At 46.3% G+C, this 13,672-nt stretch overlaps 1 long non-coding RNA gene across 2 annotated transcripts in view; it reads left to right on the top strand.

Moving 5' to 3' along the window:
* The window catches only part of LOC136792666 (uncharacterized), a 144,722-nt gene that overhangs the window by 68,028 nt on the left and 63,022 nt on the right, over window positions 1-13,672 (top strand). The gene's annotated exons all lie outside the window — the stretch shown is intronic.

Below are 13,672 nucleotides of genomic sequence, written 5' to 3'. Positions count from 1 at the left end.
TTCCTGCTATTATGCCATTTTTGCAACCTGGACTTGATTTAGGTGTTACGTTATGGCTAAGAATATGCCCTGACACTTGAAAGGAACTTTTATTATTGTCCTAATTTGTGAAGAATTAGATGTTGCTATTTTTTTTCTCTTTCCCTTCTCCCCTTTCTTCTCTGCAGGGTCAGCCTGGAGCCCTGTTATTGTTGTTAAATTTAGATCTGGAACTATATTGGGCCCGGCCTGGTGCCCCTCTGCTTTCACTTCTTAAAACAGGAAGGAAGGCCCCAGCTGGGGACTTTTGGAGAGCCAAGGAGCTGCTCTGAAGGCCCTGGGGAAATGCTTTCAGTGGAAACCACTAGATGTGCACAGGAGGGACCGTATTCAGAGAGTGTCTTTGCGAGGTTGAGTTGGAAGATTTTTCCCCCTGACCTGTGGATACCCCAGTGAGCCAGACCTCTTATCATGGCAGGTGGGAGCCTTACTGGGTGCATTCAGAATCCCAGCTCTGGGGCTTCCCTGGTGGCACAGTGGTTAAGAATCCGCCTGCCAATGCAGGAGACACGGGTTCGAGCCCCGGTCCAGGAAGATCCCACATGCCGTGGAGCAACTAAGCCTGGGTGCCACAACTACTGAACCTGCGTGCCCCAACTACTGAAGGCCGCGCGCCTAGAGCCCACGCTCTGCAACAAGAGAAGCCACCACAATGAGAAGCCCACACACCGCAACGAAGACCCAATGCAGCCAAAAATAAATAAATAAATAAAAAAAATAAAAAAAAAAAAACCAGCTCTGCCACTTCCTAGCTGTATGATTTGGGACAGGTAACATCTGCTCAGCTTCCCCCTTGCCTCAGTTTCCCCATCTGTAAAATGGGTATAATGATGTTACCAACTGGTTTGCTTGAACAACAGAAATGTATTCTATCACAGTTCTGGGGGTTAGAAGCTGAAGATCAAGGCATCTGCAGGGCTGTGCTCCTTCTGAAAGCACTAGGGAAGGATGTGTTTCTGGCCTCTCTCTCAGCATCTAGTAGTTTCTTAGCTTGTGGCAGCACAACTCCGATCTTCACATCATGTCGTCCGTACGTGCATGCCTGTGTCCAAACTTCTTTTGATAAGGATGCCAGTCGTATTGGATTAGAGGCCCAGCTACTACTCCAGCATGACTTCATCTTAACTGATTATATCAGCAATGCCCCTATTTCCAAATAAGGTCACAGACTGAGGTACTGAGGGGTCAGGACTTCAACCTATGAAATTTGGGGTGGGGGGGACATCATTCAACCCATAACAAGAGGAAATAGGCACCTTGTCATAAGGTATTTTGTCCAAAATGAACACAGCTAGTAAGTGGTAGAGCCAGGCTTTGAAGCCCGGACAGTCGTATTTCATAGCTCATACACAGAACCATGACACTGAGGCCATCGGTGAACCTGAGTGCTCAGAACCAGGTCCGAGTAGTGTGTGCTTGCTTTGAGTTGACTAGAAGGAGAGGATGATTCAGGGTATTGAAGGAGGAGACAGAGAGGCAGATGACGAACGTCTGAAGGGTTGGCTCTTTTGCGACACACAGATGAAAGGAGGAAAGTGCTTGCTCTGAGGAGGCAGCAAGAGGAGGGTGCAGAGTTGATGGAGACGGGCAGGTGGCACCTCCCCTCCCCCACTCTCTCCCCGCTTTCCTTCCCTTCCCGCCCCCCTCCACCTGGACAGACAGCGTGAGGCAGCTGTCCTCTGAGGGGGAACAGAGCTAAAGGAGGGTGCTGAGAACGGCAGAAAAAAATGGTTCTTTCTAGGACTTTATAGATTTCCCCTGCACGGAAAGACCTTCCCACTCCTCTGGCAGGAGGGGGTGAGGCTCAAGAGGAGATATAAATACCTCTCGCCCTTTTCTATAATTCAGGAGCCTGTCAGTCACCGGAGGGGACCAAGGCAAGAGGTCAGGTGATGGATGGGGGCGATGCAGAAGGTGTCCGAAAAGCTACGAAGAGGGCGCCCTTCAGTCCTGACTCCCTGGACCACCCGAGTGACGGCGCTGATGCCACAGGGAGCTTGGGACACGTGGCACTACCACCCCAACCTTCCTGGCCGAGGGCTGTGTGAAGACAGGCTAGGCATCCGACATCATTGTAGCTTTGGTAGGGGTCTCGTATTCATCTAGATTTTACCGAGCATTTACTTTAATCAGGCCCCGCCCCCTCGAATGATCACATTCGATCCTCACAATCTCCAAGAAATGGGTATTATTACATCCCTTCCACAAGTGAGGAAACTGAGGCTCAGGGAGAAGAGGCAAGAGTTCGGATTTCAACCCAAGTTGTTTGGCCTCAAAGCCCGTGTGATTCACCGCCGTGAAAGGTCACCCGCTGAAGGTAGAAAACTTCCGGCTCATCTCAGCAATCTCCTTGCCCTTCCCTAAAAAGCTGTTCTGTGGGGCTTCCCTGGTGGCGCAGTGGTTGAGAATCCGCCTGCCGATGCAGGGGACACGGGTTCGTGCCCCGGTCCGGGAAGATCCCACATGCCGTGCAGCGGCTGGGCCCGTGAGCCATGGCCGCTGAGCCTGCGCGTCCGGAGCCTGCGCTCCGCAACGGGAGAGACCACAACGGTGAGAGGCCCGCATACCGCAAAAAAAAAAAAAAAAAAAAAAAAAAAAAAAAGCTGTTCTGTGAGTCCGAGTCCCGCACCTCCTAGGAAAGCCATGATTCGCATTCCAGGCATGTTCACCTTGGCTGTCGGCAGCCCCCGTCTGGACGGAGCCCCCGTCTTCTTTTTCCCGAACGGGCACAACCATAGCAGCTTCTGGATGGGTCACCTAGTGCTCACCCTTGCCTCCTATTGGTCCATTCTGCACAGAGCCACCAGGGTGCCCTTTGCCAAGACCCAGATCTGGGGAGTGCCTCCGAAAATCACAAACAGAGCAGCCGTGTGATCCAGCGATTCCACTTCCGGGTATCTACCCGGAAGAAGTCAAAGCAGAATGTCGAGCTGATATTTGCACACCCGTGTTCAGAATAGCCAAAAGGTGGAAACCACCCAAGTATCCATGGACAGATGAACGGACAGACAAAAGATGGTCTATCCATACAGTGCAATAGTATTCAGCCTTAAAAGCAAGGGAATTCGGACACATGCTACAACATGGATGAACCTTGAGGACATTATACTCCGTGAAATAAGCCTGTCACAAAAAGATAAATACTGTATGATGCTACTTATATGGGGTAGCTAGAGGAGTCAAATTCACAGAGGCAGAAGGAAGAATGGTGGTTGCCAGGGGCTGGGGAGGGGAGGCAACGAGGAGTCGCTGTTTTAACGGAATATGGAGTTTCGGTTTTGCAAGGTGAGACGTTCTAGAGATGGATGGTGGTGATGGCAGCACAGCAATGTGAATGTACCTAATGCCACTGAAGTGTACACTTAAAAGTGGTTAAGATGGTAGATTTTGTTACATGTCTTTTATTGCAGTTACAAATAATACTTTAAAAAGCCACTCACAGATCTGACTACGTCAGCTCACTGCTTAAAATTCATCTATGACGCCCATTGCTTTAAGATTGGCATAAAAATCTTTATTTTTATCTGTATCTTGCCAAGGCCTGCGAGACCCGGGTGACCCCTGCCCACTTCTCTAAGCTCATCTCTTAGAGTAAGGGAGTGAGATTTTATAATGTCCCAGTGTCTGAAACAGAGATGATGATCTGGTTATGATAATTATGGAGGACAGACTCCAAGGTGGCCCCCGTGGTCCGCACCTCTCGTTGTTCACACCGTTGCATAAACCTCTCTTCATGAAGATAAGCAGGACCTGTGACTTCCTTCTAAACAAGTAGAATCAAGCAGCGGGATAGGATGTCACTTCCATGATGACATTGCTGGCGATTGGATTGTAACTTCATTCAGTGACTAGACGCTCTCCCTCATTGGCTTTGAGGAAGCCAGAAGCCATGCTGGGAAAGCTGCCTTTGATTGACACCCAGCACAAAACCGAAGCTCTTGCTCCAACAGGACGCAAGAAACTGAATTCTTCCCGTGACCGCATCAACCAGGAGGCTATCTTTCCCCAGTTGAGTTTCAGATGAGACCTCAGCTCTGCCCGGCATTTTGATTGCAGCCTGAAACAGATGACTCAGCTAAACCGGGACTGGATTCCTGGTCCACAGACCTTGTGACAATCGGTTGCACAGCAACAGCTAACCAATACAAGGCTGCTGTGGATCATTCATTTCTTTTCCTTTTTTTTTTTTTTTTCGGTTGTGTTAAGATGCATAAAACATAAAATGTACCATCTTAACCACTTTTAAGTGCATTGTCCAATGGTATTAAATAAATTCACATTGTTGTGCAACTGTCACCACCATCCAGACTCATTGTGCTTTCCGTCTTGTAAATCTGAAACTCTTACCTGTTAAATAATAACTCACCATCCTCCCCTCCCCCCAGCCCCTGGCAACCATCATTCTACTTTTTGCCTTTATAATTTTGACTTCTCTAAGTACCTCATATAGCATTTGTCTTTTGGTGACCGGCTTATTTCACTTAGTATGATGTCCTTAAGGTTTATCCTTGTTGTAGCCTGTGTGAGAATTCCCTTCCTTTTTAAGGCTGAATTGTATTCCGTTGTATGCATAACCCACAGTTGACTTATCCATTCATTTGCTTCCGTGTTTTAGCTATTGTGAATAATGCTGCTGTGAACATGGGTGCACTGATCATGCAGTTTTGAGAGCTAGCCTTGTGTGGTTTCTAGGTCTGAAGTCATGCGTTCATCTATCCATCTACTGGTTCGTTCAGTCCTCCCTGGATCAAACGGGAACCCAACTCTGTTTCTTATTCTCGGTGTGACCTCAGTCAGGTGCTTGAACCTCTCCAGGCCTCAGTTTGCTTTTGCACGATGGGAGGTAGCAAGGACCCATCTCTGTGGCAGCAGAACAGGTGCTCCGTGCCTGGGCCTTGCATGCCGGCTTCCTTCCCCTCCATGCTGCCTGGCGGGGCAGGGAAGATGAGGGCCCATCTCTACTTCTAGCTCACTCTTTTGTCACTTCCAGATCTGACAGGCCTCCCCGCTCGGGGCGGGGGCGGGGGCATGGTCTGAGCAGGTAGACAAACAAACCCTGGGATGCCTGGTCAACCCACATGCCACCTGTCCTGCCTCGGAAGGGGCTGAGGCCAGATGCCTTCTGATAGGAAGCTTTGGACCACCTTGACCCCCAACCCCCTCTGTTCTGCACCCCCAGTGTGTGGCCCAGCTCACCAAGGAAGTGAGGCCAAGTCAGAGATCCTGGGCATTGATGAAGCAGAGATGAGTGGCCGAGATGTCTGAGGCCAGGGATACTTATATTCCTGCAGAGGGAGGAAGAGCTTCCCTTCTCAGCCCTCCCTGGCTCCTTGAGGGGCCGCCCACCCGCCTGGGAGGTTTCCTTCCAGCATTCCTCTGTGTTTTGGGCTCCCACTGGGCAGGAAGCAACTGCTACCTCGAAACCCCCAGGACATCTCAGCTGGCACTGTCATTCAACCTGATTCCCAGAGATCCCTAGGGACAGGGGAAGCGGGCAGGCAGAGGGGTCTCCTCTGTTGCTTGTGGACGGGGGAGGCTGAGTGCTGACTCTTAGGAATATCATCCTGTTGGCTTTCTCTCCTTCTCCCCAGGGAGAGAATTTCTGTAAAAGAGAAACAAACCAACAAAGACAGACAAACGAACAAAACCTCCCTTCTGACTCTAGAAGCCTCAAACCAAATACAGGCATCCCTCCTTTCGTTGCATTTACTGTGCTTCGCAGATATTTTGTTTTACAAATTGAAGGTTGGTGGCAACCCTGAGTCAAGCAAAATCTATCAGCGCCATTTTTCTAACAGCATTTGCTCACTTCCTGTCTCTGTGTCACATCTGGGTGATTCTTGCAATATTTTAAACTTTTTCGTTACTATTATATTTGCGATGGATCTGCGATCACTGATCTTTGACGTGAGGATTGCAAAAAGATTATGATTCGCATCACTGTTGGGTACCCATCCTTCATCCCTGCTCAAGTGTGAGCTCCTTGTGAGCAGGGACCCCGTTCCATTCACCTCTGTCTCCCCAGCACCTGGACCCCAGTAGGTGCTCCATAAATGCCTCCAGAAAGGAATTCTTTTTTTAAAATAAATTTATTTATTTTTATTTATTTATTATTTTTGGCTGTGTTGGGTCTTCGTTGCTACACGCGGGCTTTTTCTAGCTGCGGCAAGCAGGGGCTACTCTTCATAGCGGTACTCTTCATTGCAGGGGCTTCTCTTGTTGCGGAGCACGGGCTCTAGAGCATGAGGGCTTCAGTAGATGCAGCACGTGGGCTCGGTAGTTGTGGCTCACGGGCTCTAGAGCGCAGGCTCAGTAGTTGTGGCGCATGGGCTTAGTTGCTCCGTGGCACGTGGGACCTTCCCGGACCAGGGCTCAAACCCGTGTCCTCTGCATTGGCAGGTGGATTCTTATCCACTGCGCCACCAGGGAAGCCCCAGAAAGGAATTCTTAAGAGTGGCAAGAAGAAGGATGGAGTCAGGAGGCGCAAGTCGCCCTTAGAAGGAAGGGACAGGTTAGCATCTTCGGGCGTGATTGTCCTTGTGCTTGGGTTCTAGGGATTGAGTGCTCTCTTTCAATGGAATCCTCGTCTCCTTTCATAATTTAGAAATGTTATTCTGGGAGTGGATAAGTCAATGCCATCTACCTCCACATCTTAAATCCGCCACTTTCTACCTGTGTGACCACAGGAATTCCATTGATCTCTGAGCCCTGGTTTTCTCATCTGCAAAATGGGAATGATTATAGTTCCCACCTCATACGTTTGTTGAGAGGATTCAATGAGGGAACTCGAGTGGAAGGCACAGCACAGGGTAAATTCCTCTAAACAGGGAACTCTTTTTATGTTTGTATTTATATCATCCATTTAGAAAGGCTTGTTGCTGTGACTGTTTTGTGACTCTGATCCCATTCTCGGGTTTTTGAAACCTTCCAGATGGGCTGCAAATTGACTGTGATGGATGATGGCGCCGAATTGGGAAGAAATAATTCATTCTCTACCATCCGTACAGATGATGTACAGTGCAAAGTGCTTGTATCTAGCGTCGCTCCCCCTCCCCCAGCAAAGTTCTCTTATTCTCTTAGCAGGTGTCCATTATTCCCCTGTCGCGCATCCGTAGAAGCAGATCTGGCTTTATCAAAGGACAGGGAGAGCTTGAGGCTTGAGCTGGGGTGGGCCTACAGGAGTCTTTCAACAGACAGACTGGCTTTCATGCAGCCTTACAGATGGCAAAGGGCTAATCATTCTAGCAGGTTCTAAGTTGAAAGGGCTCTGGTGTAGGTTTAGTGTGAGACCCAAACATCTACCATTTGCTTTGCATATCCTCCTGTTTCTAAGTGACTCCTGCCTGCATTTTGCTCAAAATCAAATCCAAGTGAAGTGTGTAGAATACAGGGATTGGACACTTTGGTCTTTCTAGAACTCCAGGTCTTCAGCTGTGCAGGTTACCCGACAGGAGATAGTGGCACCCAACTGATGCTGGCAAAAGCAAGTTGTAGCTAACAAACGTGGTGAAACCCAATGGTTACCTGGCAGTGGCCAATGGGTGTCCACAGCACAGTGAGAAAATCGTAGCAGCCAGTAAGCTGACCATTTGTTTTCAATTGAGGTGAAATTCACATACCACAAAATTAATCATTTAAAAGTATACAATTCAGAAACCCTCAGTACATTCACACTGTTGTGCTACTACCCCCTCTATCTAGTTCAAAGGTATGTCATCATCCCAAAGGAAAAGCCTGTATCCGTCAAGCAGTCACTCCCCATTTCCACTTCCTGTCTCTAAGGATTTATCTATTCTGGAAATTTCATATAAATGGAATTATACTATATGCGACCTTTTGTATCTGACGTGTATCACTTACCATCATATTTTCCAGGTTCATCCATGTTGTACCATGTATCAGAATTTCATTAATTTTTATGAATAATATCCCATTGTATGAAAATACCACATTTTGTTTATCCATTCACCGATTCATGGACATGTGAGTTTTCTTCACCTTTTGGCGATTGTGAATAATGCTGCTATGAACATTTATGTACAAGCATTTATCTGAGTATCTGTTTTCAGTTTCTTTGACGGGGGGGGGTATATCCTTACAGGTGGAAATGCCGGCTCCTATGATAATTCTATGTTTAGCTTTTTGAGCAAATCAGTTGACCTGTTTTTATCCATGTGTGAGGTACTCCTGTGGACTCTTCAAGAAACCTGGGGGCAAGGACAGCTCAGTATACACACAGCTAAGCTCTTGCTTGAGCAAGTGGGGAGAGTAGCCCCCAAAGTTGGGGTTATTATTGGTAATGCAACCTTCTTTGACACCATAGGTCCTAGGAAAATCTTTACACTAGATGTACAGAATTTTCCATTTTGTACAAACCACTTTCTTTACCTCATTCTCCTGTGATTTCTCTAGCAGTTGATAGTGGGTAGAGAGCTGGGAAGTTTGTGCTAATTCTCCTGGGAATCTGTAGTTCTGGTGGAATGTCCTAAACGTGATCCTGTCTGTCACTATACAAAGCAGGTGCTTGAGCAAACCTTGGGTGCAGATAACTCATGTGCACCCTGGCACTTTCTGGGCCAACGCTGGCTGGAAACGTTACCGTGCATGGCTCCTTACAAGGTGCGAAAGCCACCTGCCGGGAACGGGAAAGTCTCTGATGGTTGAGTCATGACTAATTACCTGACCTGGGAGAGCTTTCTCAGCCAAGACTTGGTACCCTGTCATATTAGCTGAGGTTAGAAGAACTCAAATCAAGTTCATGTGTGAGGGTCCTAGGAAGGGGCGAGATGAACATCTAGTCTCGCCTCCATCTTCCCCAATTTCCTCCCCTCGATTCCTATAAACGCTTTAAAGGCATGGTCCATGTTTTCACTGTTTTTATCACCAGTAATAATCACGCAGCAGGTGTTTAACGAATGTCTAGTGAATAAATGAATGCGCGGATTAATGGCTTTTTCTTATCTCCTTTGAAGCCCTGGGAATAATGAGGAAGAATATGAAATACAGAGAACATCTTTATCTATCAGGAGGATATCCTGGGAAGCTCTGTGCTTCCAAGGTTTGTTCCTACCATTGATTTGTGCAAAATTCCAAGCACATAGGGTCTTCCCACCTGCTGTTTCCACTACCTGGATGCTATTCTCGCAGATATGGCACAAGTTCCCACTTCCTTCACATCTCTGCTCAGATGCAAACTCAACCGGGAGGCTTTCCTGACCACCAGTGTAAAATAGCATCCCCTAAACCTCTAAAGTGTTTGTCAGTTAACATTTGACATGCCCCAAAGAATATACGTAGCATTTATATAATTATGAAAGCCTGATTATAAAATAATAAACCCCCGTGAGCCCACCACTGAAGAGCTAAAACCCAGCTCCTTTTCCTCCCTCACCCCCATTCTACCACAGCATAATCACTACGGTGGATTTTCACTCTTGCCCAGATTTATGTATTGCGTAGCATTTATCACTGCCCGACCTATTATCCTTCTATTTGTTTGTGCATTTGCTATCTTTCCCCCCCAAAATCTAAGCTCCGAAAAGCTCAAGGATGTTGCCTGTTTGGTTCTTTATTTTATCTACAGTGCCCGGCACATAGTAAGCCCTGAATAAATATTTACTGAATGGATGAATGAATGAATGTTCATTGTAGAAATTCTCTCTTATCCGTGGTAGTCATTTCAAGGTAGGGGGTGAGGAGGAACTCTACCTTGACTTTTCTTTAAACCCTAATCTCCTGATATCTGATGGGTCTTCCTACTTAGGAAGGGGACAGACCCAGTTCAACTTCTACTGGGCCCCTTTGTTGCTGTGTGATGCTGAGAAAGTCCATTTGGACTCCTTTCTCTGTCAAATGAGAGAAATGATGGTATCTACTGAATGAAGGCTACATAGTCTCTGCTCAATAAGCAATAGTCAGTTTTTATGCTCAAGTTCTTCCCTAGAATGTTATTCTAGTGGAAGATGCTATGAGGGAGTGTTTTGAGCAGCACCTGTGATTCTCTTCTGTAGGGAAGCGTATTAGAAGTAGGAACTCTTTAGGCAGCATCTGACCCTTCCCTACCTCCCAGGCCTGCGCCCTCCACCCTCTGCCCCTTCCCTGGAATCTTGGTGGGGGTGATCTACATAATTCAGCACAGTTGCTGGGCACCCCTAGTTCCCATGTATCTTTATTTACTCCATTTTTTCCTACAATGTCTTCAGCCTCCCCCATACCTCCTCCCCTCCACACACACATACACCCATTCTCTGCTTGCTTACCTTGGTTACCCCTCTCCAGCCTTCAAGACTCAACCTGGATACCATTGGAAGCAATTCCTCCTCACTGTACCCAGGCTGGGGGAGGTGTCTCTTCTGGGCTTCTCTCAGCCTCCCCAATTTGATCACCCCCATTTAACTGCATCATATTTATTATTTCGCTTTTCCCCTCAGGCTACAGGCACTTTGTCCCCGGGACTACCTTTCATCTCCGTGTCTCAGCTTCCAGACCGTAGCGATGTCCCAGGCGTCGGTGGGGAGGGAATGCATGGTCAGGTAACTTCTGTTCCATTTCATCACACAGCGAAGATGTTGATGGGGACCCCAAGAAAAGGCGGTTTCCAGGTCTTAATACGAAGCATAGCTGTTCTTCTGAGCAATTGGCTTGGTTTTGTGCAGGCTTGAGAATCGCACAGCTTTCTGATTCGTCTTTTTCATGTTGGCTGCCAGGAAGCTGAGAGCCGGACAGGTACCTAGCAGATGGATGGGTCACCGTGGAGATACTTCTTTCTCTGATGTTTTATCCCTCAAACTCGATGGTCTTGTCTGTTTTTCAGGAAAAAAATCTCCTAAACCAACTATACCTTTGGTTATTTTTGTTGCATTTTATGTGTCACTGGAAGTGAGCTCAAGTCATTCCCAAAGGAAAAAAAATGAGGTCAACGTCTGTGTTAGTTTCTTTTTGCCGCTGTAACAAATCACCACAAACTTAGTAGCTCAAAATGATACAAATCCACTATCTTACACTTCTGGAAGTCAGAAGTCCAAAATGGGTCCTACGAGGTTCAAATCAAGGTGTCAGCAGAGTTGTACATGTTCTGGAGGCTCAAGGGAGAATCTGTTTCTTGCCTTTTTCAGCTCCCAGGGGATGCCTGAATACCCCAGCTTGTAGCCCTATGTCACTCCGACCTCTGCTTCCATCATCATATCTCCTCTCTCTGACTCTCCTGCCTCCTTTTTAGAAGGACCTCTATGATTACATTTAGGGCGCAATCTGGATAATCAAGAATAATCTCATCTCAAAATCTCTAATCTAATCACTCTTGCAAAATCTTCTACCACATAAACTAACATATTCACAGGTCCCTGGGATTCCAGGGATTAGGAAATAGATCTCTTGGGGGAGGGGGATTATTGTACTTCCCACACCATCCAACTAACCACCTAGCTAATTAAGTTATTTCTGAGGGCAAAGCAATACATGGTGATCTGGGATTTTCAGGTAGTAATTGTCTTTAAAGAACTTTTAATAGGAACAATAACCAAAAGTGAGATGGAACTTTCACTTTGGAAGCTCAATCTTTCCAGAGAAATTGGGGTGTGATTCTAAGTGACTTGAAGGAATAAATCGATCCTGAGTCCCTGTCTCAGTGGCCTCCTCCCTTTCCATTCTCCTCCCTCCCTCCCACCCCTCTTCCCCAGTTTGTTTTACCAAGAGGTACCCGGAGCCCTTAAGCAACTCCTTCCTGAGATCAAAACCTGTGAGGTTTCCCAAGCATGCCCTGAAGCTGACACCTCTCCTCGTGATTTTGAAGCACCGCTGACACCCAGTTTTAATTAACCAGCCGAAGAAGTGTTGTCTTGGCAGAAAGTCTAAGATATTTTGAAATAAGTTCTTGGCAATTCAACTCCCAAGGGAAAGCCCAGCTTGCCTTTCGGGTTTGCTGTGTTTAAACCTCCTTTTGATGACTCTGTGAAAGTCTGACCTTCTCGGGCACCGTCAGCCAGCCAACATGCTTGGAACAATTGGCGCTTCTCCCTCTTGTGATTTTCTTCATATTAATGCTCCCTGGTTGCCCTCAGCAACCTTCCTTCCCTCCCCAGCCTAGGCTTACTTGACCTGTTGAATCTAGTCACTCCAATCAATCAAGCAGATATTTCTAGGTGTTGCAATCATATTCCAGGCCCCAGTCAGAGCATAAAGCATTATAGGCATTATACGTCATCTCTATTCCTGTAGTGCTAATTCTAGGCACTGCTGTGATACAGAAATCCAGTGGTTCATTCCAAAAACAAAAAGCTTAAAAACTATGTTTCTCTTAAAAGCCCACACTTTTCCAGACTCTATCTCGCCCTAAAGAGGAAAGTTTGGGGGCAGAGGTTGGTTTGAATCTCTTGCTTCACTTGTTGGGTGTATAACCTTAGCAAATTTCCTGAACTGATACATTCCAGTTCCTTTTATCTGGGGGTGAAATTGGGGCAAACACACACACACACACACACACACACACACACACACACACAAACGTGGGCATGCTACACACCAGGACATGTTTCTATGAGAGCACAAATATATTCCTGAAACTTGACACCTGCTACAAAACTTTCAGTAAGTACATACAGAGAAGCATGGACAAGTAGGAGCAGGGGTGGAGGGATTATATTCAGAATAATTGCGTTTATTTACCAGGTATATATTAGGACTTACCTTTCCTATACACCTCTGTTTCCTCATCAGTAAAATGGCCATAATAATGTTACCTTCAGAGCTAGTTGAGAGTTTGAATTGATTCTTACTTGAATTAATTCATACCTCGCACATAAATAATAACTATTATTAGCTTATTATTATTCCATAAGATGGATATAATCACCAGAGATCTATGCAAAGGTCTGGGTGGCCGAAGTTCAATAAATGTGAATTGCCATTGTCATAGACAATTGTTCTGTGCATTTGAGGCTGGATTTAAGAAAATGATATCATGGTTAGTATGGAAGATTGGTACAGAAGACTTAAATTTGCTAGTGTAAAGTGGTAGAGATGTTCAGAGGAGCTTTCATACAGATGGAAACCGACTGGCACAAAGAGCATTAGAATCACGATTAAGGAGGCTGAATTAGATGCCGAGGCAGAGATAAAGAATTACATCCAAGCATCTGAACCTTTGCACTGCAGAAGATAAATGATACAAAGAATTAAAGAAAAATCGAGCTGATATGAACATTTTGCCTTTTAGCTCTTCGAAAGCTAGTAGCGCTTTTTTTGGTCAATATTTACCTCCTGAATTGACAAATGGGAGTCAATACTTACTTCCTATTGTTAGTACATCTATTTTCTGTACACTACATGTAAGCGGCCTATACACACAGGCACCGAGACATTAATAGCTATATCAATAGAAAATCAACAATAATCATTTATTTTTAGTGGCCATCACCACTGAAACACCAACAATAAAATACGCTCAAGACAAAGAGGAATGCTTAGTGTGATAGATGTCTGTGGATAATTGATTTAGGTTAACGACTTCCTTTCCTAATGGTGCTAATTGCGTTAATCAACCGGCTGATTTCATCAGAGGCTTTCAAAGGCCCATCCTGGACGTGGCCAATTCCTTCTCTGGTTGATGAGTTAGTTCCCCATGTGAAGTCACCCA

The sequence above is a fragment of the Kogia breviceps genome, chromosome 15 (assembly GCF_026419965.1).
Source record: "Kogia breviceps isolate mKogBre1 chromosome 15, mKogBre1 haplotype 1, whole genome shotgun sequence".
In the NCBI taxonomy this organism is placed as follows: domain Eukaryota; kingdom Metazoa; phylum Chordata; class Mammalia; order Artiodactyla; family Physeteridae; genus Kogia; species Kogia breviceps.
Note: the sequence above shows the minus strand (reverse complement) of the source record. Positions and strands in the feature narration are given on the sequence as shown.